General features: G+C 36.0%; 1 protein-coding gene across 13 annotated transcripts in view; it reads right to left on the reverse strand.

Moving 5' to 3' along the window:
* DMD (dystrophin) overlaps window positions 1–17,452 on the reverse strand; it is a 2,249,390-nt gene that overhangs the window by 931,904 nt on the left and 1,300,034 nt on the right. The gene's annotated exons all lie outside the window — the stretch shown is intronic.

Raw genomic sequence — 17,452 nt, forward strand, 5'->3', positions numbered from 1 at the left:
AATCACAGAAACTCAGAATGAAGGTGGGATTCAGTCATTAGCATTTTTTTCAAGCTCTGAAATGAGTTCATCCTGCAGTTGATGCTGAGAGTCATTGCCTTAAGGGAAGAGTAGACTCCCCAGAAGAAGAAGGGGTGATGGGGTTCATTTCAGGGTGAGGAGCCACTTGACATGATTCGTGGCGTGCTAACAAGCACTTTTAGTGTGAAGGACAATCAGAATCGCAACTGAGGGTCAGCAGGCTAAATGGGGAATTTTAGAATACTTAGTAAGATTCTATCTGGGCTACATACTAAAGATCACAGGTTAGGCCCACTTAACTGAAAGAAAACTGTTTACATAATATATTAACAATAAAAACCATTTTAATACTACTCTGCATACTCAAAATAACTCAAACAGGAATATTGAAATTGAAGTCAAATCACAGAGCCAGAATACCTGCCACAGGTAGTTCCTGGCTTTCTTTTGTGGAGGTGGTAGTTCTTACTTAACACTCTTGTGATTTACCTAAGACCTTTATACTCATAAACCCTCAAACAACTTCATCCCTTTACTACTAGAACAGTATTTCTCAAATTTAGCTACACCCTGCCATCATGTAAGGAACATTTAAAAACATTGATATCTGAGGCATTTTTCCATAGATTCTGAGCGAATTGGTCTGCTGTCTGAGACAAAGGCCTGTCATAGCTCAACGCTCTTTTCAAGTGATTCAAGTATGAAATCAGAGACCTAGTGGTTCAAGCAGTAGATTTTGACATGATTAGGAATCATGGTGATCTTGTTAAATCACGGTTTACTTGGCTTGCCTCCCAAGGATTCTCTTTTAGTAGTTTGGGATGGGGCCAAGAATGGATAATTCTAACAGGCTCTCAAGTGATGCTGTGCAAGCTGACTTTTGAGAAGTAGTGCCCTAGTTCAAGTTTATGTCAGAATCCCATGAAGGGCTGATCAAATCACAGACTGCTGTGCCCTGCCATAGAGTTTCTAACTCAGGAGAGCCTGTGCAGGTCTGTCTGATTCCTAGGTGATACTAATGAGAGTGGTTCAGGGACCTTGCTTCCAGAACCACCAGTTGAGATACAAAGTCATTTCTCTGTATTTATTTGCCCCCCCCCCTTTTTTTAAAAGAAACCAAACAAAACAAAACCTTGGACTCACTATGGGCTTTTAAGACATCCTCACCACTAAATGCTTTATTATAGCAGCTTACTATAGTGGCCTTGAATTAGAAAAAACAAGTACATAAGGCACAGAACATAAATATTCTCACTGTCTTCTTGAATGCACAGCTGCCCTGCACCCAGAAACCATTTGACAATATTCAGCAAATTGATGGATTGCATGTTGTCTGTTCCGCTCCTTACCTAATGGTTCTTTTATTTAACTAATGACTATAATTCTCGTTAGATGCTGATGGAACATTAAGATTTTTGTTTGTGGAACCTGGCAAAGCTACCCATGGCAGGACATCAGCCGGTAAGCATTACCTAGGCAGAAACACCCAACCCTCCAGCTGGCCCGAGCAGCAGGTGCTGGTGCTGTTAATAATGTCGGCATAAGGAGGCAGTTGTTCTTCTGGCCACTGCAGACATTTTGTGATTTAATTCACGAATTCCTTCAGTTTAGAAATCCATTAAATGACCTTCTGTTAAGCAATCTGCAGCAAGGAAAGTTCTGACAAATGAAAGCACCTTTGTTTTAGCCTAATGGGTAGCAATAACTCAAAGATCTGAGGATTCTACCATGTTCTGTCTCATTTAAATGTCCTTGCACTTGTTATGAAAGGTTCTCTATGTCCCTCTGGTTTCTGAATCACCCTTACTCATCTATTTTAAGACCCAGAGTAGCATGGGACCACCTGATTAAAGCTTTCCAAAATGCCCTTCCAGCCACAGTGTCTGCCTCGTTCTTGGTGGGTATTTCTGATAGCACTTAGTCCACTGTGTGAGAACTGGCCATCATTCAGCTTCCCTCCCCAAAGGCACAAACCCTGAGGGCAGAGGCAGAATCTAGGTCATCTCTCTCCAGCACTTCCGGCACTGCCAGGTATTTAATTAACATCTTTCACGAAAAGCTCTTGGAAGCTCTGAGCCTCACCCTCTGCAGTATGGGGAGACTTTCCTAGATACTTCTGGGTTCCTCTGTATTTCTTCCAAATGTAGAGCTTATGTCTCTGACTTGCAGTAATCATTTCACTGTCTGTGTGCTAGCCCTGACCATAAACACTGTGAGGATCTACTTGGTTCACAGTTCTGTCATCAGTATTTTTAGATGCTTAGAATCTGGAGGTAAATATGTGTCAGAGTAAACAAGAAAGTTTCTGTAAAATGGGCTGAGATTTTCTGAAGTTCAAATTGCATCATGTTGCTGTGTAACCTTATTCATTATTAAATAGAAAAAAATGTACATTCAAGTTTGTGATACTACGTGATATAACCTATAAGGTCTGGCGATTTTTGCACTGCTTACCTTCTTAAAACCCCTCTTAGGGTCACTGTAGCATTTTGCATTTGGGACTGAGTCATATAAATATGACAAAGATAGTATAGAAGGGGGCTTGGGATAACATTAGGCAATCTTGATTATAATCCTAGATCTCGTGCCATCTTGCTATGTGGCTTTAGGCAAGTAGATTTAACTCTCTGGTCCTTTTTTTCTTCTGAAATGAGAGCCACGATTATATGATTTTCATATTTTTTCAAGTTAAAGTTTCTGTTTCTCAGTATCTTAATATGTACCATGAAGATAATGATAGTACCTATGGTTGATGTGAGGATTAAATGGGATGAGAGATACAAAGCACTTGGGTAAGTGCCTCATATACAATAAGCACTTAATAAAGTCCCTGTGCTACTACTGTTAGTGCTGCTATTCCTGTGCTTGTTATTGTTTTGTCTTTAAAATTTTTAATTGACAATTATGTTTATGGGATAAAATGTGATACTCTGATGAATGTTTACAATGTAGGATGATTAAGTCAGGCTAATTAACATGTCCATCACCCCATACACTTAACATTTATTTGGTGTTATTTTTTCCATTTTTGACTTTGTATAATTCAAATACTGACAATCTACAATTATTGACTTAGGTGGTAAAATCCTGAAAGAAACAAGAGAACTCCAATGGCAGATATACAAGACCATTTTGCACTGTATAAATCCATTCAAGAAATGTTCATTGAGTTTCTAGAAGTGTTCTTGGAATATACCAGTGAATTAGTCTTGTCCAATGCAGGTTTCATTTAAATAAAAAAGAGCCTATGGTACTAGGTAGTGATAATGCAGATAGGAAAATAGGATAAGAGAATGGAGAGTTAAATCTGGGAAGGGTGAATGGGAGGGAGATGAGATTGTAACCTGGAAATGATATCTAGAAAAATATCCTTGGAATCCTGAGATCATATACATTTTTGCATTTGATGAGGAGAATGTGAAAAACCTTTCAGGTAAAACCATTTCTAGAAGCCTGCAGATAACAAGTATACAATCCTAATGTCCCATTAGGTGCTACAATACAATCAGGAGTAAGAAGATGGTGGTGTAGAGAGTAAACTCATATTTATTCAGTGATTAAAAATGTTGCCAGTGACCACTGAGTTTTGATACATAGCCAACTGTGAGTAGCTTTTGATCTTTCATAAGAAGAATGGACAAAGTAAATGGGTGAGTCAGAGATTAGAGGAAATTGAATAAATATCTTCTATCTCCAGATTTTCAGGGTTGATGAAGTGGACATGTGTACCTTCTATCACTTCAGAAAAGAGATAGCTGCTGGCAGTTGAAGTGACTATGTTGTATTAACCATTGTATGACTATATTTGTATGCCACTTAATTGCTGCAATAGTCCGATGAGATGAGGGATATCATTTTTCTCATTTTGCAGGTGGGAAATTCAGAGACACAGTGAGGTTAGGAAATGATCTATATCACCCAGTTAGTAAGCAGCAGAGTCAAAGTTTGAGTGTAATACTATGCGGCTTTGAAACATATATTTAGTGTGACCAAGGAGTTCACAGAATGGTTTTATAATAACACCTGTCTGTTGGAAAAGCTGGCTGGAGGAACCAAGCTGTAGCTGTAAATCCACTCTTTCTTATCACCCGCACTACACAGTATCCTAACAGCGGAAGTCTATAGGCCTGAACTTGCAAGAGAGCTAGACAAATTTTAAACTTTTCTTTAAGCACAGATACAAACTGTTCAAGGCTTCAGTGAAGTAAATAATTGGAAAAGCAGTTGTAAACATTAACAGAGCTTCGTAACTACTTCATCAAGTAAGTTATTGAGTTTGAAGAACAATGGAATTTTTATTTTTGCATTTAGAGACTATTTAACATGTCCTCTTGGAATCTCCTTTAATGCCCATGTGATTCATCAGTTTTTACAGTTTCTTCTTGGAGATACCTGGTCCTTCTTCATGTACTTTGATTATTATTTGGGCAAACACTCACTGTCAATTGGCAACTGATGAGTAAAAGAGAGATGAAAGCTACAAATTTTTAAATAATATGAAAATGTAGTAAAATGGATTAATATACTACATTGTCTTTAAATGTTTCATAAAGTATTTCAGGTAAAAATATCTATGACTACATTTTATAGAAAAGAGTATAAACTGGGAGAAAAATTGAGAGGGAAATTAACATTTTAGAGACATCTGGGGAGGCAAGGGGGAAAGGGGCACTTTATTGAAACATCATTTACTTCTTTATCATCCTTAAAATCTACACTATGCTAAAATGTATTAGCTGCAGCAAAATGATTAACTCAATGAGTTTAGCATCCCTAATTCTGAGCCTTTCACCTCTTTAATGAAGCATACTCATATGTTGTGCCACAGAAAGGTAGAGGGGCCATCCTCATGCATTTAGAACACTGTAAAATTTAAAAAGAGCCTGCATTTCATGTTAATTGCCTACTATAGCACAATCTTGGCTATCTCCATCTCTCAGACACTTGTTTCCCATACAGGCGAAGTGTAACACTGAATGTAGCAGGAGTTAATTTTAACTTTTTAAAATGAGCGTTTTTAATAAACTTGTTAAATACATTGATCCAATTTCTTAAACAGACTATTTGGCTCAGGACTAAAGTGCTTCTTCTTGGCTTTGGATTAACATTATGAAAGGATATCAAAGATGATGAGGAGGTACAAACATGAGAAGTGGACAGGATAATGGACTAACTGGAAACTGGTTAAGAAGAACCACATTCCAAGAAGATATGATGAAGCAAGAATAAAATGACTTTCTGCAGTAATGCCTTTCAGAAAGCCTGTCTCTGTTTTGTTGTACGTGATGTCTTTATCTTAGTACACTGTGTGATAAGGTAGAAGTGGAAAGAGCATCCCTCAACATTATTGGAAATTGAATGAATGCTTTCTTTCCAGGGTGAGTGACTTGCAAAATATTGAAAATATTTCATCCTCAGTATCAACCGACATTTCTGCTAGTACAAGGCCCTGCTTTTTCCCCTTTGAACACTATACATTATTGGATTTTGTACAGCTATCTGCTCATCTATCCATTCAACAAATATTTTATTGAGTGCCTGTTTAATATGCTAAGTACCAAGTACCCATGAACATGACAGTCTCCTCACAAAATTTATAACACAGAATTATGGCTTAACATCTTCCTGTCTTTCCCCTTCATTCCATAGTCTTAGAGTAGATAACCAAATAACTGGACATGCTTAATACTTTTAGATCTAATCACCCTAACAGCGTCACTTTCCTTCCATTACATCCTTTTTCAAAAGCATTCAATGACTCCTTTTTGCCTAGAGTTTCACACCCAAGCTTCTTAGACTAGCAACACTTCTCATTGTAAATATGTTCTAATCCTATTCTGACTGTCCTTTTTTACCCCTCCAACTGGACCTGCCAATCTGGTCACTATTTGACTGCTGAATATACCATGTACACTCTTTGCATTGGAGCTCAAGTCATTTTGTTTCCTCTCATCTGAAGGAATATTTGGTTAAAGTCTAGGAATTTGTACAGTTAAGCACCCAGAGTGGTTCTAATATACTACTATTCTCTATGAATTGTGCTTACACTCTAAGGTCAGTTCAGATCCTATTCCTTCTAGAAAGCTTGCTTTCATTATTGCTTCTCACCATGACCTCTTCATTCTATTAACAGAGTAACACCATCTCACTTATTTTGGCCTACAAATCACCACAGCTGTGTAATATTAACTATTTTTAAGTACATAAATCGTATCTCTCCAATAAGAAGACAAACTATAGCAGAAGAAGCTATTACTCTGGTCCTCTCAACCACATCTAGAAAATCTCTGGTATATTTTCAACACTGACTACACATTTGTTTTATTTGGATGTCATGGTTCTTCTATGGACTTCTGTGAGTTGTGTTTTGGTACCTCTAATAGTGAGTTCACAATAGTGGTTTCTCGATGAATAAATAAATCTATAGAGTGACTTTGTTTATCTAAAGCAGATGTGTCTATTCTAGTAGGAGCCAACATCTATTTTATCACCTTCAAAAACATGAATGTAAATTTAGGTAAAATAATTGTAAAATTGTATTAACTTTGTTTACAAAGATATAATTACTCATTTTTGTCTGCAGCATATGTACAGTGGGTTTTTTGTATGAGTACTTTCAAAAATTATCATAAAATTTCTTATTTGATGAGAAAGTACAATCATAAGGTAATTTAAACAAACAAGCAAGTATCATATTGCTCACTTTGACCAAAAAGAACACGGTAGTTTCTGGGCTTACCAGAAATACCATTCTTTGCATCAAAATGTATACATTTCTAAAACTGAAATCTGAAAATTATATCATCTTGAGCTATATAGCTTCTTATTTGATTTCTTGCCTAATTTTATAATTTCTCAATAGATCAATTTGATATCAGAATTTTCAAGATGATCTTTACTTTTAAAACAAAATATATGATGTTTGTACAGCCAATATGTCAACATTTCAATTATAAAATATTAAAATACTCTTGTAAAGCATTCTGGTCTAAAATATTCAGAAGTATACTTTGGAATCTCAGTTCAATCAATTTTTGAACTTTGAGGATTTGGGAAAATTACATAAATTTAATGCCTAGCATGAATTCTGAAACATGGAGGCCTTTAAATAAACATTAATTTTCCTTATGGACCCACCTCAAAGGTATGCGAAGGGAGGGTTTGTGGTTCTATTAATGGATGATTTTGAAATTTTCCAGTAGATCATGATATTAGTGGGTTAAGTCTTCTGCCTTACACTACATTCATGCTACTTATCTTTTTTGTTGGCATATGAACAAATTTTTTTTAAAATTATGAGTGGGAATTGCAGCTTATTCTTTAAGCCTTCAATCATAGTGAATCAACCTACTTGTCCCCAAAGAGTATTTGATTGAAAATCTTGCTGGGCAGGAGTAGTTTTACACTTAAGAGAAATTTATCTACCATTCTCTTATCATCAGTTTATTCTTCCATTCAAATGACATTTTCAGGGCCCATGTTGTGGCGAAGCAGGTTAAGCCACTGTTTGCATTCAATATGAGTGTCAGTTTGAATCCTGGCTGCTCCATTATTGACTGAGCTCCCTTCTTATGTGCCTGGGAAAGCAGCAGCAGAAGTCTAAAGCGTTTGGATCCTTGCTACCCATATGGGAAACAATGATGAAGTTCCTGGCCCGTGGCTTTGGCCTGTCCCAGCTCTGCTGTTTAGGCCACTTGAGGACTGAGCCAGCAGATGGAGGATTTCTCTCTCTCTCTCTCTCTCTCTCTCTCCTCCCCCCACCCCTGCCGCCACTCTACCTTTCAAATAATAAATAAATAATTCTCAAAAAAGGATATTCTTAGTAAAGTAACATTAATTTACTAATTAATTAAGTACTAAGACATAGAAACTTTTTGAACTAAACTGTCTTCTCTTTGCCCCACATTCATATGTTGAAGCTCTAACCCCCAAAATAGGTGTATTCGGAGACAGGGCCTCAAAAAGAGATAATTAAAAATTTAAATGAGGTCATGTGAGTGGAGATTTAATCTAAGCTGATTAGTGTCGTTATAAAAGGAAGACCACACACCAGAAATGTGTACACACAGAGGGCAGGCCATGTGAAGACAGAGTGAGAACACACCAACTGTAAGCCAAGGAGTCAGGCTACACCAGAAATCAACCCTGGTCATCCCTTTATTTTAGAGTTCCAGCTTCAAGAAACAAATTTATGTTGTTTAAGTCACCCAATGGGTGTTTATATTAAGTCATTGAATGTTTCGAATTTTCCACACAAAAATAAAATTAATGCTAATTACAAACTGTATATAATAATAAGCTATAGATATCTTTTATATAACCAGAATTAACCAACTTAATCCAACTAGTTAAGTATACTGAACCTTTGCTTATTTTTTAAAATACAAACCTTCTGTTTTCTCACTTTAGTTGGCTCCAATAAAGTATTTTTCAATTCAAAGTACTAAATGTAGATTGTTTAAAATAGATTAGCATGTACCATAGATTACAGTAAATGCATCATTTCCATTTATGTGTGCATGGTCTATGACCTAACAATTGTACTAGCAAATATGCAGCCTTGAAGAATTTTATACATGCATCAGAAAACATGTACAAGCAGTGTGGTTTGTGATTTAAAAATAAAAACAGAAACAACCCAAATGTCCATAAACATGAGAAATACATGTAACCTACATAGATGAGTATATAAAATTTGAGTATAGATAGTACAAAATTTAAAGATTTTCTTCTAAAAAATTCAATAATTTAGAAAGCTACAGAAGGAAAATATTAAGAGTTATTGCTCCTGGGGCTGGCGCTGTGGCATAGCAGGTAAAGCTGCTGCCTACAGTGTCGGCATCCCACATGGGCTGCTCTACTTCCTATACAGCTCTCTGCTATGGCCTAGGAAAGCAGAAAAAGGTGGTCTGTGTCCTTGGGCCCTTGCACCTGTGTGGGAGATCTGGACGAAGCTCCAGGCTCTTGGCTTCGGATCCACCCAGCTCTGCCCATTGAAGCCATTTGGAGAGTGATTCACTCTCTTTCTCTCCCTCTCTCTCTCTCTTTTCCTCTCTCCCTCTCTCCCTCTCCCTCTCTGTAACCCTGCCTTTCAAATAAACAGATATTTTAAAAATACTTAAAAAAACCTATTGCTCTGTTGAATTTTGTCTGACCAAGAGTTGTGAAGCATAAAGATTACTCAAGTTAGTATTTAGTGAATAGTTTATCAGAAAAATAACATGACTATCAGCCTATTTTCTAAATTCTGCTAGAATCAGGATGACATATATAAATCATAGACTTTTAAGTATAAATGAAAGTTTTAAGGTTATTGGGGTTTTTGAACTTGAAATTTATTTTCACCAGGTGACACTAGGCTAGAATCATGTACACACATTCACACACACACATTCTCAGTATGTATAATTTATATAGATTCAATGGAAAGGAAGTTCAGAATCTGATAAGACATTTTGTTTATCCCACAAAATTGGGGATCTACACAATGGGAGATAAAACCAGGGAACCAATGCAATACATTACACCAAATCATTTGGACTTAGACTCAAAGAGAACTTGGTATTTGTTCCTCCATTTACTTTCTATGCAATGTTTGGGAAATTCCAAAGCTATGACTCTCAGTTTTCTGAACAACTACCTAAACACAACCTATCACTTTGAAGGATTCCCAGCAGCATTAAACAGAGAGTGTGTGGCATACTGCGGGTGTCCAAAGCCTGGGAATTATCGTATTAGTCTACTATTAAAGAATGTCAGGGAGGAAAACCAGCATTAGTTCTGCTATTCCACCTTTCCAGCTAACAGGTTTGATTATGACATTTGATTGAGACTTCTAATGGAAGACTCTCAGCTAGCCGCAATGCTGACATGTGTATGTCTCTTTCAGTTCATAAAAACGTACTGATTACAACAGAGAAACAAACAAAACCCTGTTTCATTCACAACTTTAAAGGAAGAGAATGGTGCTCTTAAAATGAAAAGGAACCAAGAATAGTGTAAACATCACATATACACATCAAGAGGGAAATAGTATTCCTCTTTTAACATAATAAAAAGAATATGTGGTTTTGCTATTTTTTTAAAAAAGGAACAAAGTTTATACTCTAAGCTCTAGAATGGGCAGTATAGTGGATAGTTTGCAGCAGGGACACCAGAGCCCCAGCACTGGCTATATAACCTTAGATAAGCATCTTATTTCAGAGGCCTCAATTGTCAAATAAACATAAAAACGGGGGAAAATAACCTGTTTTACTCTGTGATGATTTCCTAAATTAATGCAAAGTATTTAGGCTAGTGTCTGGCACAGAAGCAGCATTATCACTACTGGTAGGTATCACCATCACCATCATCATTATCATCATCATTGCCATCACTATTCCTGAAGAGAATATGAACAGAAACGTGGTATCTAAAATAAAGCAAGCACCAATTACTCAGCGATCATATGTCCAACAAGTACAGTTGTTTTCAAACATCATTTTGGTTGCAAAAAATATTTTTTCCTCTAAAAAAGGCATAAAGGGATCTCAATATGGTAATTAAATCACAATTGGTTTGGTTGAACCTGATTGATAGTCTCAAGTCTCCAAATGTGTGTGTTTCACTATACTGTACTTGTTGGTCCCTGAAGTAAGCCAATGTCTAGTGAAATATATGCATTTAAAATAGTTTTTCAAAACTATAATAAAGCAACAAAGAAGGTACATAAGAATTTTTGAAGATTATTTCTGGATTAAGAGTACAATTAACAACAGGAATCTTGTATTTGTCTAAATATCAAATATAAACACTTTGAAAATATGGATTATTAAAATCTTCCTAGGATTAAAAAAATCAGTTTAACATTTAAAAAGAGAAATTGCACTATCTAACATAACCACCAGTAGCCATATGTGACTCTTGAAATTTAGATGCTAATTAATATTTAGTAGAATCACGGTTAAGTTCTTTAATCTCCCTAGTCACATTATCACTGTTCTATGGCCATACTTGGCTAGTAGCTAACATATGGAAGAGCATAGAGCTAGAACATTTCCATCATCACATAAAGTCCTATTGGACAGTGCTTAGTTAGAACATTTCACTATGTGGAAAATTATACTCTCAATATTAGCTATGTAGAACATTACTATAAGCACTAGAAAATACCACATGAGTTTGGGAACATGTTTCCTTTCTTTATGCACTGCAGTTAAGGAAACAATTTAGATTTAATTCTCTGGAGGAATTTATTTTCTTAAGCTCTTCTCTTAAATTGTCCATAATATGTTTTTTACATGAGAAGTGTGGCAGAATAGGATAAAACAGTGTCTGAGTTCGCATTTATGTGACCTTGAGCAAGTTGGGCAGTCTGTCCTAAGTCCCAGGGCCTTCAGGTAACAGAGATAATCACAGTTGTCTACCTAACCAGTTTACATGAAGAACAAGTAAGAAAGTACATCTAAAAGTCCTTTTTAAAATGCTGAACCCCTAAACAAATGCTAGTTATTATTATAATCATCGCTACATTTTCACTTGGATGAATATGAATGAACTGTATAATTTCTGTAGAGATATTTGAGCTAGTCGGAAGGAAAATGTCACAGTTAAAGTCTTTGAGATAAAGCACAATTGTGGTCCAAAGACTTCAGGGCTACTGATTAGAGAAAAATGTGTTTCTGAGTAAATGCATTCATAGGAGAGATTATTATATCATCTGTACTTTATAATTCAGTACAAAATATTTTTGTTAAATATGATAAAATGTTACCTCATCTCCATTTCACTATCTGAAAGACATTTATTTTGACTTTAGCGTTAGAGATAATAAGCTCAGAGCTGCCACTTAAAAGCTTATTAAAACTTCAGGAAGTTTTATAACATACTAATTTAATGCTTTATTAGCTTACTTCATTTAAGGTTACAAAGAACTAAAATGATCTTTGTGAAGCGTTGATCTAATCTCATTCCACAATGGGACTTCATTTCTGCCTAGAAGGCAAACTTAGACATTCAACTTTGGAAATTAAAAGAAACAAATAAACTGTTGTATATCAGTGGTAGCAAACCTTGCAAACAACAAACTATGGGTGTTTAGAATTGAAAATTAATGTAATTCAGCTTCTCAAGATTTTAATACTCTTCTAAAATATACAATATTGTTCATTATACACGTTTTTAAACTGAATGAAAAATTAGATGATCTTCCTAAATATGTTTATTTCTCCTCTTTCCGTAGTTAAAGAATGTGTACATTTCTCTTTATGACACTTAGATATGTGTGTATATATTATTGAATTTAATGGTAGCTCCTTAAACAGATTCTATGGCTTGGAAAAAGATAGACTTACTCCAAAAAGGGGTGTTTCTATATGCTAACAGCCTTCCTCCACATAGGGATTGAGGGATTTGGGCTCCTTCTACATAAGCCTTCTTCATTTCCTAGAGTTTTGGAATCCTTTCCATAAGGTCAGTAGATGAAGGGAAAAGGGCAAAGGCATGGCTGCAAGGCAACTCCCACTCACATTCTATGGGAAAGAATCAGTCACATGGCTCAAATTAGTTGCAAGGGAGTTTAGGAGATATAGTTGGCTTGGCAGCTGGATCTTAGGCACAGCTCTGTAATGTAAAAGCAGAGCACACATTTTGATGGACAGGTGATTGCCTCTACAACAGCGTAGGGTTGAAAGAAAAGAGAGGTTGTGAACTGAATATTAAGGCAGAAAGACTAAAAAGAGAAGGGAATCCAGTTTTATATTTTTCACATCTTTAATTCTGTTCTGTAGCATCTGAGTGAAAATAGAAATATTGTCCTTCCCCTGCTTTTAACTCCTTTTCCTCCCTTAAACTAGTAAAAGACAGAAGAATCATGGCACAGAATTAAGGATTGGTATAAAGTTTCCCTCCAGTTTCCTTCACAACAAACGGGAGATTATTATCAGATGTTTCTATTCCTCTCCCTGTCAATCTTGGATCCTCTCTTAACATCCTTGGTTTCATTCTCAGTGTGAAACAAAGGTGGATATCACTCAGGATTATAGCCCAACTACAGGAATCCTGAACTACAATCTGAGAAAGAGATATTTCAAGACTGATCTCTTTAGCCTGTAAACTGAGACAACATGCTATGGAGTTTTTGGGCTTGGCAGATCTCCTAGGTAATTATAGAAGCACTTCATCCACAGAAATCCTATCCCTTGAAGTATATGATATATATCCGCATCATCTCTTAAGGGAGGAAACAAGCATTATCAAACGCCCACTGAAAGACCATAGTATCTTTACCCTGATGGCAAAATGTCTTTCCTGACCCAGGAAGGAGCACAGGAGACCATCCAATATTTGTACAATGTGTTCATTCAATCACCACACAACCCCTGAGCTGGAAGTTTGAGATACGAACCAAACAGGAATAATTAAGGAAAGGAGCAAGAAGGTCATATTTGAACTCATAAAAACTGTGTAGACTCAAAGGGTAAGGGTAAGGGTAAGGGTACAGGAATGGAGAACAGACAGGGAAGGGCTTTTGCTTCAGTGCAGGCAGAAGGCACAGGCTGGCCAGGAAAGGAGTGACTGGGCAAATGAAAAGAAGTACATCTATTCAAAAGACAGTTGATGAGAGATTTGGCAGAACCTGAAAAATGAACCTGACAGGCTGGAGTGATGGTGTTGCATTCTTGGGAATAAGAAAGCAAAAGGAGATTAGTCAGCTTTTGAACATTTAGAAATTAAAAGGTACATGATTTATCTGAATGAAAGCAATTGCATACAAAAATGGGAAAAAGGGATTCCAGGCTGTAATAAAAAAATGGTAGTTGGACTCATGGAATGGATGAAAATGATTAAAGGAGAGTTCATACTATGAAGGCTTCAATACAAATCTGGGAACACCAACATTTGAGAAATAGCCAGAGTAAGAGATTCCAGTAAATAAGGTAAAAAATGAAAGATTCCTAAAACTAAGATGGTAAAAGGACATCCAGGAGACTATGGTGTCACAGAAGCTGAATTCCATCAAGAAGGAAAGTATTTTCTCCCACAGCATCTGCTACAGAATGTTCAAGTTTAATCTCTTCTAAAATATGTTTGTCAGGTTTGGCGACAAGGAAGCTACTGCTGACCTCTTTGAACAGAACTGAAGGAAAGAAGGAAACTAAAATTTATTGAACACTCAGGAAGTAGGAAAGGAAGTGCTTTATTAATGAGTTCCTGAAGTTGCATCATAAGCAGGTGATGATAGTCACAATGCATACTAATTTCTGTGTTGTAAGATGTTTTAATGCTGTATTATTGGAAGAAAAAAAGTTTGTTTTCTTTTCTTCATCCTTACACACACATTTTCTGTTCAGAAAGTCAACATACTTTTAGTTACTACTCGTAAATATTTTGTGCCAAAATGCTAAGCAGCTATAAATTATCAAGAGAACATAATAATCTTAATAATTAATGCTCCTTTCTTCAGAACATTAAGGGTTAGAAATTGCCTTATTTCCCCCTAAATGCTGCAGTTTTTTAGAAGGGGAACCTGAGTTCAAGAACTGTAAATCATATGCAGGTGGCAAAGTGATAGGGATGGATTTTGTCCCAGTTTTGCTGGTTTTTCTCCCCCTTGTTTAATATTCACCTCCATCACTCTTTAAACTCTAAAAGTACCCACCTACATATTTTTACAACTATTTCCTAATGTCTGATTAAACCTGACCTGTCTCCTACAAAGTTCTCAGCGAACATTTATTGGATAAATTAATTCAAGAAGCTGCTTGACCTGTAACTTATTTAGGTAATGGTCAAACTTTAAAAATTAGAATCCACAACAAATAATATATAATAGACAATAACACAGATGCCTTCATGACTTCATTCCTCCGAGAGGAGAAATCAGGAAGTATGGAAACATCAGAAAAAGAAATGAATCAGAGATATAAGAATAAGGAAATAATATGGACAATTTTGGTGGCTCCCCAGAAAGAGGCCCTCATAGAACCCAATACAACATACAATAACCACAGAGCAATGCTGCTTGGGTTGAATCAAACTATGGGTAGCATAACAAGAAGTTGCAAAGAGCTGACACAAAATGGATTCTCTTATTCTAGACAGCAAATCTTGTACTGGATGAATTTAATTTCTTTTGGTTCTGGCATAGCTTGGATAAATATTCCTTATAACCATCTGCTTGTCTGTCTTTGATTCGATGCTGCCAAACAAATTTCTGTTTCTTAATTTATTTCACTAAGTAAACTTAGTCGTGAAGAAAATTTTTGCTCATGTGGATGGTAGAGGAATATTCTCAGATCACCTTGACACTATTATAAATAGCCACACTGACATTCTATTTGTTGTCTACTAGGTTTATCATCACAGAGTATGTTTAGTGACAAAATTCATGGTTATGTCTACATGGTTGGCAACCAGATACAGGTCCCAGAGATACAAACCTAGCAAGAAAGTACTGAACATTAAATCCAGGTCTCCAAATTTTCTGCAATGCCTGAGAGGAGTATATGGAGGTCTGAAGTGCTAGAGGGTGAAATTTGGTCTTAAAGACTTAAGAATAAGGATAGAACTTTTAAAAAACAGGGAAAATGAAAGGTAAACATAGAGGATATTGAGAAATCAGAAGTCTGACATTAACTATGAGAAATGTATATAGCAAACACCTATCTTTACCTTCTCCAAGGAAGTGTGTACCTAGTTATTATTTGTTCTGTGATCTACATCTGCCACTCTCATCAAAGCATGAGCAGAATTTATTACAAGTGCCATACCATTGTTCTGAAATAAACTTATTCATTCTTTTCCCAGTCCTTATACATAGCTTTGCTATAACTGTGGAATTTTGAAATATTTTTCTTATGTCTGCCTCTTTGACCAGTTTCAAGAGTCTGTAAGAGAAATTATAGTATAAATATTTATTGAACACCTGATATGGACCTGAGACTGTTCGATGTGATCAAAGAAACGTTCCTTCCCATGTGAATCTTATATTTCAAGTAAGGCGGGATGAAGAGAATTTAGATTGAAAAGATTTGGCTTGAAATCTGGAGCCAGTGCTTTCTATCAGTATGACCTTGGAAAAGTCACTCAGCCAAAGCTTTCAGTTTCATTATCCACTAGTTGAGAAGGATAATACCTAACAGGATGGTTATAAGATTTTAATGAAATGACAGAGTACATTCTGATAAAAATAGTAGTTACCTTTTACTGTATACTTATTTTATGGCAGAATTATCCCAATCTAATTGTCACAACACTCTCGCAAGGTAGGTGTGATTATAGAGAGGTTAATTTACTTAAATAGTCACAGAATTAGTTAGCAGCAGAACCATAGTTTGAACCTGGGCAGCCTAATTGTATAACCTACACCCTTACTCACTGGGCTTTCCCGTGTGTGCTGCTTTATTCTGTATCATGAAGCGCCTGCCACAGAGACGCCAATTGTGACAATGAAGATGCCATCAGTTACTCATAACAGAAAGCTGGAATCAGATTAACCAAACAAAACACCGAAGGTGATCCACTATTTAATCCATTAAAAATTTTGTACTACCCTATACCTCTCAGTTCTCTTAGGTTTCCCTCTTTTGCAGCTCAAATTTATTTCAGGTTCCCTTCTCCTATGGTATTGGAATAGCTGAAGATACTCTGATGATCACATCTGTGTGTTACTTAGTGCAAAATAAGGCAAAATGAATTTCCCAGAAACTTTCCCAGATTTCTTTGGCTCCCAATGGGTAGTATTCTCTTCCCTGAGCCTATCATTCTGGATTACATTGTCCTATCCTCGCCTGAGTTACATGTTACATTCCCAGAGTAAGAACACTTGTACACCATAGGAGAGTTCTGACCAACAATAAAATCAGCATATTAACCAAGGGAATGTCTCCCACACAGTCGATATATTGTTTGCATTAATTCATGTCTCAAAATTCAATCAAGTAGTTCTTATGAATTTGTCAATAGCATTTTCTGCCTGTAAAGTTAAGTAAAAGCAAAATTAAGGTAAAATAATAAATGCTTTCTAGATGGTCTTAAGTACTAGCACATACTCACAGAATCATTTCTGGCATATTTCTGTTTGAAATTCAGTCAGCTATGTGGAAACAGCAGAAGGGGAGCTCAGGACAATATGCCATTAATATTTCATATGCAATCTGTTTAACACTATACAATTAATTTTTCTGAAGTCTTACTTGTATCTTCTAAATTCAAGTGTTTCTGTTTTCCACATTTTCCTTGTTTTAAAATTTATTTTCCAGCTAGCATTCATTCACCAATGTCTTCATACACTTACTTAATACTTTAAGCTAAAGATTCTACAGAATTATTTTGTCATTTTATAGTAAGAAGAACAGATTTATATGAATATTTTGTTGTCAATTTAGCAGAGATCTATTTTTAACTCCAACAGTATCCGTGTTTTCTATATTTGGTGCATTATGTCTTATGG

The sequence above is a fragment of the Oryctolagus cuniculus genome, chromosome X (genome assembly GCF_051225735.1).
Source record: "Oryctolagus cuniculus isolate XC-2025 breed Fujian yellow rabbit chromosome X, ASM5122573v1, whole genome shotgun sequence".
Taxonomy (NCBI): domain Eukaryota; kingdom Metazoa; phylum Chordata; class Mammalia; order Lagomorpha; family Leporidae; genus Oryctolagus; species Oryctolagus cuniculus.